Raw genomic sequence first — 14,848 nt, forward strand, 5'->3', positions numbered from 1 at the left:
TCCCCTAGGGAGGTGGACACAGGCACCCCTAGCTTTGCAGTGTTAAGAACTAATGGAATTTCCCCTGATGGCTGTTCATTGGAGGGAGCCAAGAGTTCTAATAAGGTCACCCCCCCACCTGACCCAGTCTGATGTCATTTCCTCAGGGGTTCCAGCCCCCATCACCAGGATGGTGAGATCATGGGTTCTTAGAGAAACCTCAGATCTCATCTATTCTTTCCTCCTCATTTTATAAATGAGAAAAAAAGAGTGTAATATAAAATAATTTTCCCAAGCCTACACAGGTCATAAAAGACAGGGCCTCTGGTTCTCCATCTATTTCCATTTTACTTCTTTCCATTTTACTTTCATTTTTTTCCATTGTACTTCCAGAGAGGAGGTGGAGCCAAGATGGTTGAGTAGAAGCAGAGAACCTCAAAGTCACCATGAGACTCCTCTCCAACCAATCTTAAAATAATGCCACAAAATGAATACAGGAGTGAAAGAACCAACAAGGAGACAGAGTGAAACAATTTTCATTGTACTTCCAATTCCCTTGTTTTATAGATGAGGAAACAGACCTAGAAAGCAGAAGTGATTTGCCTGAGATCATATTAATTTTTAGAATTGGAATTCAAGCCTTACAGGAAGTATTTTTTCCTCTATATCAGTAATGGGCAAACTACAGTCCATGGGTCAGATGGGGGGGGGGGGCTGAAATGTTCTATCTGGTCTAGCGATATTATTCCTAATCTAATGAATACAATGAGTAGGATACAGTACAATGAAACTTCCAAAGAGTTGCCTTAGAAACAGACTGACAGATGAGCATTTCCTTTCCTTTGGCCCCCTCTTTAAAAAGTTTGCCCATCATTGCTTTATATCAGATCAATGTTTCTCTCCCTTCCCTGTATACCAATTCCTGATTGATGTACCTTGTTCAAGAGCCTCACCATACTCCTGGTGTCTATATAGTGTAAAAAGGAAATTGGAAGAAACCATCTAAAAATGTATATATTTCTATGGACAAGGGAAATGTATCAAAACTACATTTCCCGTGATCCAACATGGTCCAACTGGTTTCCGTTTCCGACGTCTTGACGCAGGGGAGCGCTTAAATCTCGTGGGTTAGGAGGGAGTGGCCTCTTTTTTGGCGAGTAGGGCTTCCAGGAAATGGGAGACGGTATGGAGGCGGCAGTTTTGAATGCTTACAAGCGCGTGGTCTAATGATTTTATCTATCAACATGGCTTTAATTAAAATACTAATTTATATATTTATACCAGCATTTATCATTTTTCATATTTACAATAGAATCAAGCTAAACTCCTCAAACTGGTATTCAGGGCCCACCACAAACGTGGCCACTACTCATCCAACTTCATATTTCTTGGTGTCTCTAAATTAACTCTTATACTTCAGTCAAATCCAGTCTCCTCACCGTCTTCTGCATGCCTTTACCACAGTCATTCCCATCTTTCATCTTTCTGTTCCTACATATTGCTGCTTTCCCAATTGATAATGAAAAGCATCATCAAAAAAAAATCGTAGAAACTGTACCCTTTCTTCTTTGTCTGTCTCAAGTCCTATATCCTCAGTGAAAGCTGCTTAATGGAGAGAATCCTATGGTAAAGCTGTTGTTCATCCTTCATTTTTGAAGAAGACCAATGACATCATGGGGTGATGTCTTGACTTGAATGTGAGCTGCGCAAAAGAGGCAGAGTTTCAAAAACTTTCTCTTCCAGAGTCCTCAGAATCCAATGGCAAGACAAAAATCAGGATACTGCTGATGGATGCTGCAGGATGGAGTGGATGACTTTATCATCTTTAATGTCTAAGCTCTAAGTGCTCTACAGCACATGCTTCACCCTCCTTCCTGACCTTTGAAACAAATCATTCTCATCTGTTCATTCTGCCAGGTAGTCTTCACATGCTTGGAGTAGACATCCTTCTAACACCGACAGGTTTGTGATCTGTCTGGTTTAGCCTGCCTGCCAAGGTTTTGCTAGAGTGTGACCCGCTATGCATGTTACACCTTCTTGGAACCATAGGTGAGTTGGGTAAAAGGTGGATACCAAAGGTGAACGAGCAGCCCTGAAAACCCCTCACACCAGAAATGTTAGTCTTCTCTAAACATTCTGTACATCTTCATAAAGTTATATACTTCCCTTGATATCTGACCAGTGCTATAGATTTCCACAGCTGCAAAGGGAAATATGTAGCTTTAGCTTTCCTTAACAGCTGTGGAAATCCTTAGCACTGAATAATGACTGGGGAACCATTAGAGAAGACAAAGGAGAAAAAAAGAAAAGCAGTGTCTCTGCTATCTCCCCTTTTTACTTGGAATCTCAGTCCAGAAGGGAGCTCTGACTCAGCTCATATGATGGTAAAGCTTTGTAGATAATAACACATTGCTAGGCTGAATTACCAAGTTTTTTTTTCTGTAGTAGTCAAATCCTGATTTTCATCTCAGAAGCTGTATCAAAACTACTCCAGTCTCTAGAGATGGAAGGTCAGTGTAGTATTGCCTTCAACACCCATGACATACTTCATTTCTAAAACTTTCCATCTCCCCATGCCCACCAATCAGAACTATCAGGTATGAGATATAAAGGAATCCTATCTTTGATAATTCACAATCTACTTTTGAAGGAAAGCTTTCTATATTTTTACTTATTCTAACTACCTTGATATTTTTGCCCCATTTCCTCCTTCATTCAGTGCTTCCTTACTTATCTTAATCTTATTGATGATGTCTTAAGTGCTAGTGGTTTGTAGAACTGTATTTTGCTGGATTTTCAAATCAAATCAACAAATACTTATATGTCCACAGGTGTTAAAAAGGAATGAATCTGGCCTTACAATAATATCTTTATCTATATCTCTATAGATCTTCCTCTCTAGATCTGGGAGGATGGATGGTATGTAGATCTTAGAGATAATATGAATGAAGGAGGGATTAGGTGTCCAAGGCTTAAGCCAGCTTTAGTTGGTGAGGGAGGAAACAATCTCCTCTCACAATAGCTATGGATGTAATCTATCCCTCTTCTCCCTAACAGGTTTGGTTGGTTAAGCCTGTCAGTGGCTTCCTTCTAACAGTTGCCCAGGTCAGGACCCTTGAGAGATTAGGTAGATGGTTAATCTCACTAGGCCCAACCTGAAGTTGGATTAGTTGTTAATAGGCTATTGATTGGCTGTTGTAGTTATCTGACTGCATATTGATTCTCCCCTTCCCAAGGCTATGGTAGAATAACTGCTCAGGAAAGGTACTTGTTGGTAAATCACTATATTAACTATTAATGGGGAAAGGAAAACAAGGTAATAGGTTTGAAGATCTGGGAACCCTATTGCTATTTGTTTGACTACTAAGCTAATTGTTGATCAAGTCTAAAGATTGCTAGGCTGGTAGAAGCTAGAGGTCTTCACCCTCTCACTAACTCTGACCTGGCCTGGCCACAGCCAAGCCAGAGATTAGGGAAGGCTATTGATATTAATGTTGATGTTGATTGATCACTAGCTCTCTCTCAGTCAGGTACAGGTTACAGGTTTCAGACCTACCCTCTTCCAACCTTCACCTCCCTCTGTCCCAGTTCTCGCTCCAAGAGAAACTTGCTCAAATCTCAGCTCTGAGCTTTGAGCTCCCAACTGTTGTTCTTTGGGGATATTTATAGGGTGGAGCCAACCGATTTTTGCCCCTGGCTCACAGTACCTGGGAACATTCCAAATCTCTCAACTGCTAGCCCTGTCAGTCAAGGTGGCATCCATCTTTTCCCAGATAATGATTTTAACACAAGTCAACAATGTTTGATGTCCCAGAGGTCCCTTAAAATAAAAATATGTTGTGGGGCAGTCATGTAGCACAGTGGACTGAGAGCCAGGCTTAGAGATGGGAGTTCCTAGGTTCAAATCTAGCCTCAGACACTTCTTAGCTGTGTGACCCTGGGCAAGTCACTTAACTCCGATTGCCTAGCCCTTACCACTGTTCTGCCTTGGGACCAACACACAGTATTGATTCCAAGATGAAAGGTAAGGGTTATAAAAATAAACAAACAAATAAAGAAACAAATAAAGAAATATATATATAAATAAATGGATGGCTGGATAAATAAAGAAATGGAAGTATGTTGGAAGAGCAAATGAACAGAGCTACTGAATAATGGCTAGGGATGAAGTTCCTGCTCCTTTCTGGGTTTTCTTTTAGTCTTAACTCTTACACTAGCCATATGTATGACTTTACTTTCTCTGGACTTCAGTATCTTCACCTGTAAAATGAGGTACTTGACTTCAATGATCTCTCAGATCCTTCCCAGTATTAATGTTTCAGGACTCTGTGATGCCATTGCTGGCCTGCTTCCTTTCAAGGCTGACCATGCTTTGGTGGTGTTTCCTTTCTCCAAGGTCTATCAAGGTCCAAATCTTTTGGGTGTTTGAAAACTAAGAAAGATCCTGCAATCTCATTGTCTATCTATTTTTACCCAACTAAAAAAGAACTCACCTAGTGATACCACTACTAGGTGCAAACCCTAAAGAAAAAAAAAAAGAAAGAGAAAAAAGAATCATTTGGACTAAAAATTATAACACTTTTTACTGTAGTAAAGAACTGGAAACAAAGTAGGTACCTATAGAGTAAGGAATTCTTGAACAAATTATGGTATGTAATATAATGAAATATTATTGTGCCACGAGAAATTATGAAAGGAACTGATCCAGAGAAACCTGAGATGATTTATATGAACTGATACAGTGTGAAATAAGCAGAATCAGGAGAACTATTTATATATTGACAATAGAATTGTAAAGGAAAACTTCAAAATACCTAAAAACTCTGCCCAATGCAATAACTAATCACAATTCCAGAAGACTGGTAAGGAAATATGTATACTAGATTTGATGGACTGTAGATACAAAAGGAAACACATTTTCAGACATAATCATTTTAACATAAATTTGTTTTACTTGATCATAGTTGTATTACAAGGGAGAAAGTAGTTCACTAATGATAGTGATGCCAAAAAAAAAAAAAAAAGATTTTAAGAGGCAGAGGTGAAAGACTATCCAAAAGGTACAGAAATAGGAGGTACTTTTGTGTGTGAGGAATTATCCATGAAACATTTAAAAATACTCAATAGATCAGTAGGAATGAGCAGGGCAAAGCTGGATTATCCACTTTACAACAGAATAGATTCTTTATCCAGGAAGCGGAATGATTACCTTTTTTTAAAAAAAGCTTTATTAATGCTTTTGTGCTTTCATGCCACTATTATTTCTATCTGCTCCTCCTTACCCCCACCTCCCAACACAGACAAACAAACATTACTTTGTAACAAAAACATTTGAGCAAAACCAATAGTCCTGGGATGTATACTACATTCTGAATCTGAAGTCTCCACCTTTCTGATAAAAGGAAGATGTTTTATACCACCAATACTCCTGAAATGATTTCATCATTACAATTAATCAGAGCTTTATTGCCTTTTAATATTTGTTTTCTTTTATATTATTGTAGTCATTGTGAACATTGATCTCTGGGTTTTGTTTATTTCATTCTGTACCAGTTCATATGACTCTTCCCATATTTCTCTGATCCCCATTTTGACCATGTCTTATAGATCAATAGTATTCTATTGCATTTTTTATTATTCATCTTCTTTGTTCCAAGCAATGTGTGAGGTTGTGGGAATATGAAGTCAAAAATAAAAAATCTTTGCCCTCATGGCATAAGGATGGGATCCTCATGGATCTCATAATTTATTAGAAGAGACAATACATACACATACACACATATACATACATATATGTACAAGACTATATAAAATAAATATAAGGTAATTTATGGAAAGGCAACACTAGTTATGTGGGGAGATGAGGAAAGACTTTATTTATAAGGTAATGCTTGAACTGAGCTTCTGAGGAAATTTGAGATTTTAAGAGGCAGAGGTGAAAAGGTAGGGGAAAGACTATCCAAAAGGTACAGAAATAGGAGGTACTTTTGTGTGTGAGGAATTATCGATAAGACTTTTGTCTGGATCATAGAATGGAGAAGAGTAATGTAAGTCTGAAAAAGTTGGTTGTAGCCAGGTTGCAAAGGACTTCAATTGCAAGAAGAGAATGTATGTTTGATCCTACAGATAATAGGGGCTATTGGAGTTTACTGAGTAAGAGAATGACATGGCACAATTTGTTTATTCTCTAATAAGCAAACATTTTTTTTGGTTTTTGTGTTTTTGCTACCAAAAAATGCTGCTTTGAATGTTTGATATACAGGGGAAATTTCCTGTTCTTGATCATTTTGTAGTATATGATTGGTAGTGGGATTATTGGATCAAAATGCACAAATAGGTTAATCAGTTTTATTGCATACTTCCAAATGGTTTTTGTATTAATTCATAGTTCCACTAACATTGTGTTTATGCAATGTCATCCCATAACCCCTCTAGCACTGACTATTTTCATCTTTCTATCATTTTTGCTTTTTGGAGAAATATGAAATGAAAGCTCAGGATTGTTTTAATTTCTATTTGTAATATTAGTGATTTGGAGCAATTTTTAATAAAATTGCTAAAAGTTTACAATTCTTCTTTTGAAATCTGTTTACATTCTTTGACCATTTATCTATTGAGGAATTATGCCTCTGCTTTTTATAGGTTGCCTATTGACTATAGTTGAAAATCGGAGATATTTACATAAATGTTTAAAGTATGCCAGGGAAGGAGCAGGTAGGTTGCTCAGTGGATAGAAAGCTAGGCCTGGAGATGGGAAGTCCTGGGTTCAAATTTGACCTCAGACACTTCTTAGCCATGTGCCATAGGCAAGTCTCCAATTGCCCAACCCTTACTGTTTTTCTGCCTTGTAACCAATATTTAGTATGAATTTTAAGACAGAGGAAAGGTTTTAAAAATAAAAATAAAATAAAGTGCACAAGGCCTCAACAGCATGTTTTGCTCCCTCAGATTTCTGAGATTCAAGTTTTAAAGGAAATTCTCAAATCAAATGTATAACAAAAAATCTTTAAAATATCAAATCAAATAATATTGTATTGCATATTTAACAATTTCTTCTTTGGAATTAATGGGCAATAGTATTAAATTTACATTTATATGTTATATAAAATTATATTGATGAAGCATAAATATATAGAAATAAACTTAAAAATTGTATGTTGTATCAATTTCTAAATCATATCCTAGTGTTAAGTACTCTAATTGGATGTTCTTTGTCCAGAGTTATCAGTGATTTCTTAATTGCCAAAACTTCTCCAATGACTTTTCTCAAACCACTTCTCCTAGATAATTGTCTCCTCTCTGGATTTTCTTGACTCTGCTCTGTTTTGGTTCTCCTGCCTCTCTCACAGCTACTCAGTCTCCTTTGCTCTGAGATCATCTATGTTTCTCCCACCAGCCATGATTGTCCCCCCTGAGTCTCCTTTAGGCTCTTTTCTCCATTCTCTCTATGGTCTCTCATATGGTGATTTCATCAGCTTCCCTGGGTTCAATGACCATCCCTATACTGATGATTCCAAGATTTCCACATATTGCCCTAGTCTTTCTCCTAAATTCTGTTCTTCTTACTGTATATTTGGAACTGAGTGCCTCAGAGGTAATTCAAGCTCAAATCTCCAAAATAGAATTATCTCTCCCCACCCCACCCCCAACTCATTCTTGTTTTGAATTTCCCCACTACCAAAGAGAACACCATGATCCTTCCAGTTATGCAGGTTTACACCCTCAGTATTTTCCTTGACTCCTCCACCCATCAGTTGCCAAATCTTGTAATTACTTTCTCCCCAACCTCTCTTGCATATGTTCCTTTCACTCAGTCTCTCTTGGTTCAGGCCCTTATCAACTTCTGCCTAGATTATTGCCAGAGCCTCCTGATCAGACTCTGCATTACATCTCTCCGCCATCCCTGCTCTCTGTTCATTCTCTGCATACCCACCCAAGGGATTACCCCAGAGCTCCCACATAAACTTGTCACCCAGGTTCTCTCCACTCTATAAGCTCCCTCGTCTCCCTTCCATCTCTAGGTTCAAATACAAACTCTTCTCTTTGGCATCTAAACTTCTTCACCACTTGGCTCTTCCTATTTTCCAGGCTTCTTGCTTATTGCATCCTGGCTCTCCCCTTGATTCTTTCCTTTTAAGGCCACTCTGCATGTAGTTTGAATATATGTTGTTTTATGAATTATAAGCTTTTTTTTTCTTTGTATTCTCAGTGCTTAGAACAGGGTCACATGGTAAATGCTTAATAATGGCTTCTGATTGACTGATTGATAAGGTCCATTCTGGGGGTTTCCAGCAGCTCAGTAGTCCCTTAAAGATCACGGCAGCTTCTATGATTATTTTGCCTCTTCAAGTGAGGGAGAAAACAAGCAATTAATAAGAACCTACTATGTGTCTATCCTATGCTCAATGCTTTACATATATTATACAATTTGAACCACATAACCACATATAGGTGCTATAATTCTCCTTTTACAGTTAAGAAAACTGAGGCGGAGGTTAAGTGACTTGCCCAGGGTCATACAGTGTCTAAGGAGAGATTTGAAGTCGGCTTACTGACTCCATGCTCAATGCCTAACACTATGGGTTCAACTCTGTACTTATTTTTCTAGTAGGAAGGGGCCAGGGAGTAGCTTTCATCTTTTTTACACTGGGAAAAAGATAAAGCCACCCAGTCACACCTAGGAGACAAACTAACCAGGCTTATTGAGAAGTTGAGGAAGGGGCTATTTTGTTACGGAGGTTTTTTTTCCTCCCTGGCCAGTGTCTTTGCTGCTATAACCCTTCTTACAAAGTGCTTGCACTATTAGCATTGAGTACTGAACTGAGTCTTGCTATGGGATTAGATTCATTTATTGCTTATTATAAACTGAAACCACTAAACCATTCTGGGTGCTTCCCCTCTCCAGTAACAACAAATGTTGGTACTTAGCACAGTGTATTTTATAACTTCATTGAAATATAGAATTACTCCTTGTAACCTCTGAGCTTGACCATGAATAATTCTATAGATGCTTCCTCCCTACTCCCTCCATGAGCCTAAGAGTTTAATTTTCAGTGAGAAGCCACACTGTATAGGTTGTGTTTCCCTCTCCAAGTCTAAAAGATTCCTCATCTCTTCTCTTGTAATCCCTAGGAATATGGACCTATCACAAAATCTGGTATAACTGGTAGTTTGTTCACAAAAGGCCAAGTATTTAAAGAATGCATTTAGACCAGGAATTCTTAATGTGGGGTCTATAAATTGTTTTTGTTTTAAAATCTTTTTGATGACTATATTTCAATGTAATTGGTTTCTCTTGTAATCCTATGTACTTTATGTTATGAATTTTGAAATATGCTTCAGAGAAGGGGTCCATAGCCTTCATCAGACTGCCCAAGGGGTCCATAAAGTAAAAAAGGTAGAGAATCCATGATGTGGGCAAAGGCCAGAATACCCATCCCACCTGAAAAACCGGTTTAGACCCACTGAAGACTTGACTTGGTTTAGGGAAGCAAGCAAACTAAGGGTGCCTTAGTTCAGAGTCTCTTCTCTGTAAGACTATACGTAGAAGTATATTCTGATATGATGTTGGATGGCAGGGAAAAAAAAGGAAGTGAAAGGAGAGGAAGAGAAAAATAAGCTGATTTTTAAAAAATTGCCATTTGGTTTCTGCCATGTTATGAAAGCTAAAGAAAAAGGAGACTAGGGGATAAACTGGGAATAGAGGCCAGAAGAGTTAGAAGGCAACATGGGGAAAAAGTAAGTACAAAGAGCATTGGATTAGGATCTATGGCTCATCCCAGTTTTATCACCAACTAGAGTATGACTTTGGGAAAATCTTCTCATCTCTGTAGGTCTCAGTTTCTTTATCTATAAAATGAAGGGGTTGAATCTGATGACTTCTAAGGGTTCTTCCAGTTCTAACTATATATTAATTTTATGTTAACATAACCAGAATCACTGTGAGGAAGCATTTGGTATTTTTCCCTCTAAGTAGAATTTAAGGAAGAGGAAGAAGAAAAAATGGAAAATAGTGGTGGTAAGGGCTAAGGCTTCCTTGTACATAAATAAAGGCTTTTCAGAAGTAAAGGCAGCTTGAAAAGGAAGTTTTCATGGCTAGAGGGAGAAGGGGGTAGGGCAAAATAGGGAAATGATAAAGGGAGTAATCATCTCTCTTCAGTACCTAGGAGGCAGCATAATGAACATTCCCCTTTGCTCCAGAGAGATTACAAGTGAAAGTGCTTCAGCTTGGCAAAAAGATCCCACGTTCTCTCAGGACAAACAAAAATGATCTAGTGTAGAAATTTATTGAGGTATAAAGAGGAAATAGAAGGGGCCAGAGCTTCTAGTCAGGGAAGTCAGCTCCAAAATTTACTAGTTAATAGACACAAAACTTTATTGAGACATACCCAACCTTTCTGAGCTTTCCTCATGAGTAAGGGGGTAAGTAATGATCTTCATTTTCTACTTCACAGGGCACTGGTAAGGAAAAAATACTTTTCAATCCATAAAAAAGCATTATATTTAGATTATTATTGTTGTGGAGTTTTAGAACCAGAGGGCACTATCACCTTTTCCATCACCCTCACTTTTCATGAAAGAAAATTGAAACCCAAAAGGATAAAATGACCCCAGGCCTAGAACCAAGGACTCAACTCCCAGTCCTATATTTATTTCAGAACAAAATGCTGCCTCTTATCTCATTAAGATGGTTTCTAGGGGGGCAGCTAAGAGGCCCAGCTGATAGAGAGCCAGACCTGGCTTCAAACATATCCTAGCTGGGTGATCCTGAGCATTGAGTCACCCTGCTGCTTCCTCAAGCCTATATTTTCTAAGTTCTCCTCCCAGGGAGTAAGTGATCATTGAGTGAATGGCCTGGCTCCATCTTTCCTTGGTTCTATCTCATTATCTCTTCCATATAAAAATTCAACCACACAGACTGGGGGAGGTGTGACCAGAAAGAAATTCATGAAAAAAAGTAGGAATTTTACCCAATTTCATATTCAATATATCAAGAGACTGATATGGCAGCCCCCCAAAAGTAAATGCTAATTTATTTACTCTAAGTAGAGAATGAAGAGCCTCCCAACTAGTCAGTTCTGGGGACCACATTTTAGGAAAAACACTGACAAGCTAGAGTATGGTCCAGAGGAGGTAGTTCAGGGAAGGAATTCAAAACTAAATTATATCAGGATCAGGAATTGGGATTAATTAGCCTAATAAAGGGAAGAGTTGGAACAGGAGAGAAGCCATAATCAATCCTGGGTTCATAGATTTAGAACTGGAAATTATTTTAGAAGCCATCTAATCCATTCTCTCATTTACAGATCAGGAAACAGGCTCAGGGAGATTAAATGATTTGACCAAAATTATACAGGTGATAAATGGTAGAGATGAAATATGAATTTCAGTCCTCTGACTACTACTCTTTTCGTGCCCATTTCTGTTTTTAAACATTTGAAGGGTTGTCATGTGGACCAGAATTTGAATTTATTCTTCTTGGCCCTAGATAAGAGGCAGAATTTGGTTTAAGCTGAGGATTGCCAAGAAGGTGATTTTGGTTTAAACAGAAGTTTCAAACATCTTAAGCTGTGCACAAATAAAATGGGCTATTTGGTGAGCTGATGAATTCCTTATTACTTGAGGTCCACTTGTTAGGACCAGTACAGAAGAGATTTGTGTTTCATTCCAGTTCAATTCAACAAATCTTTATTGAGAGTCTACTTAACATGGAAGGCATTAAGAATATAAAGGGGAAAAAAAAAAGAAACCTTTCTTTGCCTTGAGTAGCTATATTCTAAGAGGAATAAAGGTTGGACTAGATGACTTTTGTGATCCATTCCAATGTAAAGATTCTGTGGTTCTAAAATACACCACTAGCCCCTTAAGAGAAGGATAATCTTTCACATGCTTCTCAGTCTGCTCTAGGCATGTGAGCATGTAGTTTCTTCTTTTCTTTAGCTTCATGACCTTCGTTTCTATTTTTAACTACAATTATTCAGCTTTTCACAGAGGGTTATCCAATAGCAGCTGAACTTCTCTGGACTTGCTGAAATATTCCCAAGGGCCAAAAAATTGCCTTTAAAATTTTTCTTCAAGGTCTCCTCCTCTTCATGTCAAAAGAATCCCCCAAATACCTCTCTGCCCACTTGTTTCTCTCCATCATTTCTGCTTTCCCTGGCTTCTTCCTGAATTTTGTCTGCCTAAGTGCCCTGTTCTGATTTGACCTGACATCTGTTCTAATTATAAAGTCAGTACACAGGGTGACATATATTATTTCTTCAGGCTGGCTTCCAAACAGTGACATGCCAACAAAGAATGTATGACAAATAAATTGCATCTGGGATAATGGCAGGTTTCCTTTGCTTCTGTACTTGGTGCAAAAGTCCAGCAGGGGGCAAAAGGAGCCACATTTATAACTGAGCACGTGGTGTCTGGTTCTGTTTGCTCAAAGGGTATCAGCAGTTAAATGTAAAGATGAGATTACTCAGATTAGTCTTTAGATGTGAAAGGCTTTATAAATCTTAAAGCATAATGATATTTTGGCTATGCAATTATTGTCATGTTGATGATTATTAAAATTTTTATTTTAGATTATTATTAGAATTTAAATTGCTATTCATATAACCTGGGAGTTCTTAATCTTTTTTTTTTAACCCTTAACTTCTGTGAATTGGCTCCTAGGTGGAATAGTGGTAAGAAGGGTGGGCCATGTGGGTCAAGTGACTTGCCCAGGGTCACATAGCTAGGAAGTGTCAGAGGCCAGATTTGAACCAAAGTCCTTCAGGCTTCAGTCTTGGCACTCTATCTATTGAATCACCTCACTGCCCTTAGAGCTTTTTCTCCAGGTTATTTCTCAAGCATCATGTCCTCCCTGAGATACTAGGTACTTAATACGTGTTTGTTGAAATGTGAAAGAGTCAACAAAGGAGGCAGAGAGGTTGATAAAGAAGTAGAAACAATAGAGTGAAAATTGTCATGGAAGTCAAAGAAATATAAAAGTCAAGGAGAAGGGAAACATGTGGATAGAAAGGTTTTCTGAGAGTGACTTGGATTATTTTAAACAGACAATTCTGCCACAAGCATTTTGAATCCTAATTGCAACACTATTTACTCGAATGATGGAGTACAGAGGTGTTATTTTCTGCCTCTAAACATGTCTCCTCATGAAGGCCAGACCTTTCTCATAGGACAAGTTGTCTTGATATGCTTCTGGGTGATAAAAATCATGGCTCATATTTACATAAAACTTTGTGAACTGTTGTTTAGAGAATAGACAAATTTACAACAAATGAACAGCCAGAATTATACACTGAGATAACCTAAATAGTAAAGAATAAAAGGAGTGTTTCTAGTGTGATTGTTAGAGCCTCTATAGATATAGTGGAAAACATGGATGGACAAGAATCTTGTAGGAAAAAAAGTCATATAGATGTTGGAGCCTGAAAAAATAGAAAGAATATGGGCATTGGTGAAATAACAGATCTAATAATTAAAGTCAACAAATAGTTTAGCATCTACTAGGTGGAAGATAACTAGGAGCTAGATATATAGCTATGAAAAATGATATAGTTCTTACCTTCAAAGAACCAATGTTCTTAAATAACTATGATTCAAGATAGAATGTGATGAAAGAGGAAGGAGATGAGATTTGAGAATGTGATGAAAGAGAAAGGAGATGAGATTTGGACCCTAGGTATCAAATTCAAGGTCACAGGTTAAAATATAGTTGGGAAATATTTAATAAAATAAAGACAATAAAATATAGATAACATTACTTAAAACTTAAGTTAATGTAAAACCTGCAGGGATCTTTTTGCATATATTAGTTTCTTCCAAAACTCATTTCTATTTGAGTTTGACTCCACTTATTTAGCCAAAAGATTAAGAGAAGTTTAAGGAGGAGAGTGGTCATTTTCTGCTAGGGGGTGTGTCATTTGAAATTATCCTAAGCCCTGGGAGACTACAACTCCCAGGACTCTCTCTGCTACAACTCCCCCTGACACCTCCCACTTCCTTTGGGGGGGAGGTGTCAGGGAAAGTATAAAAGGGAAAGTGTGGCGCCTTTTTGCTCTCTCTACCCAGGAGGGTCTGCTCTCCCGACCCTGAAAGCATCTCTCTCTGACCCTGGAGGTGGGCTAGCTCTCTCCAAACTGGAAGCAGCGCTCTCTACCCTGAACCCTGATCTCTCTCTTGGCGCCTTTTCCCCTTTCTTCCTACCTCCTAGTTTTCCCTAGACTTTTCCCTTTCTAATTAAAATAAAACCTAGCTATTCAAACCCTAAAGTTGCTCTCTGATCATTCACTTGAGGGCTCTGGTCAATTTCCCCCACCAGGGCTGCCTCTACCTTCCTTTCTCTTCCTCTACCTTCCTCTCTCCTTTCTCCCATCCATCCTCCCTTCCTCCCTTCACTTTCACCCCACAGGGATCAGAGAAAATTTCATAGGGAAGACAGTCTGTCAGTCAGTCATCAAGGACTTATTGAATTTTTACTAGGAGCAAGGCACCATGCTAAGCACTGGAAATTCAAAGAAAGGCAAAAACTCAGTCCTTGCTCATAAGTTCACATTCTAATAGGGGAGATGACATGAAAATAACCCCATATACAGAAGATATGTAGAATGTAAATAGAAGGTCATCTCAGAGGGAAGGCTTGGGGTTTGGGGGCAATTTGGGATTAGAAGGACAGTATGGAACATGAGGTGAAAGGCTTCTTGTAGAAAGTGGAATTTGAGCTAAGACTTGATGGAAACTTGGAAAGCTCAAAGGTGGAAGTGAGGAAAAAAACTATTCTGGGGGCAGCTAGGTGGCTCAGTGAATAGAGCCAATTCCAGGCCTGGAATGGGCAGAATGTGGGTTCAAATCTAGCCTTAGACACTGGGCAAGTCAC

This window comes from Gracilinanus agilis, chromosome 2 (assembly GCF_016433145.1).
Source record: "Gracilinanus agilis isolate LMUSP501 chromosome 2, AgileGrace, whole genome shotgun sequence".
Lineage (NCBI taxonomy): Eukaryota > Metazoa > Chordata > Mammalia > Didelphimorphia > Didelphidae > Gracilinanus > Gracilinanus agilis.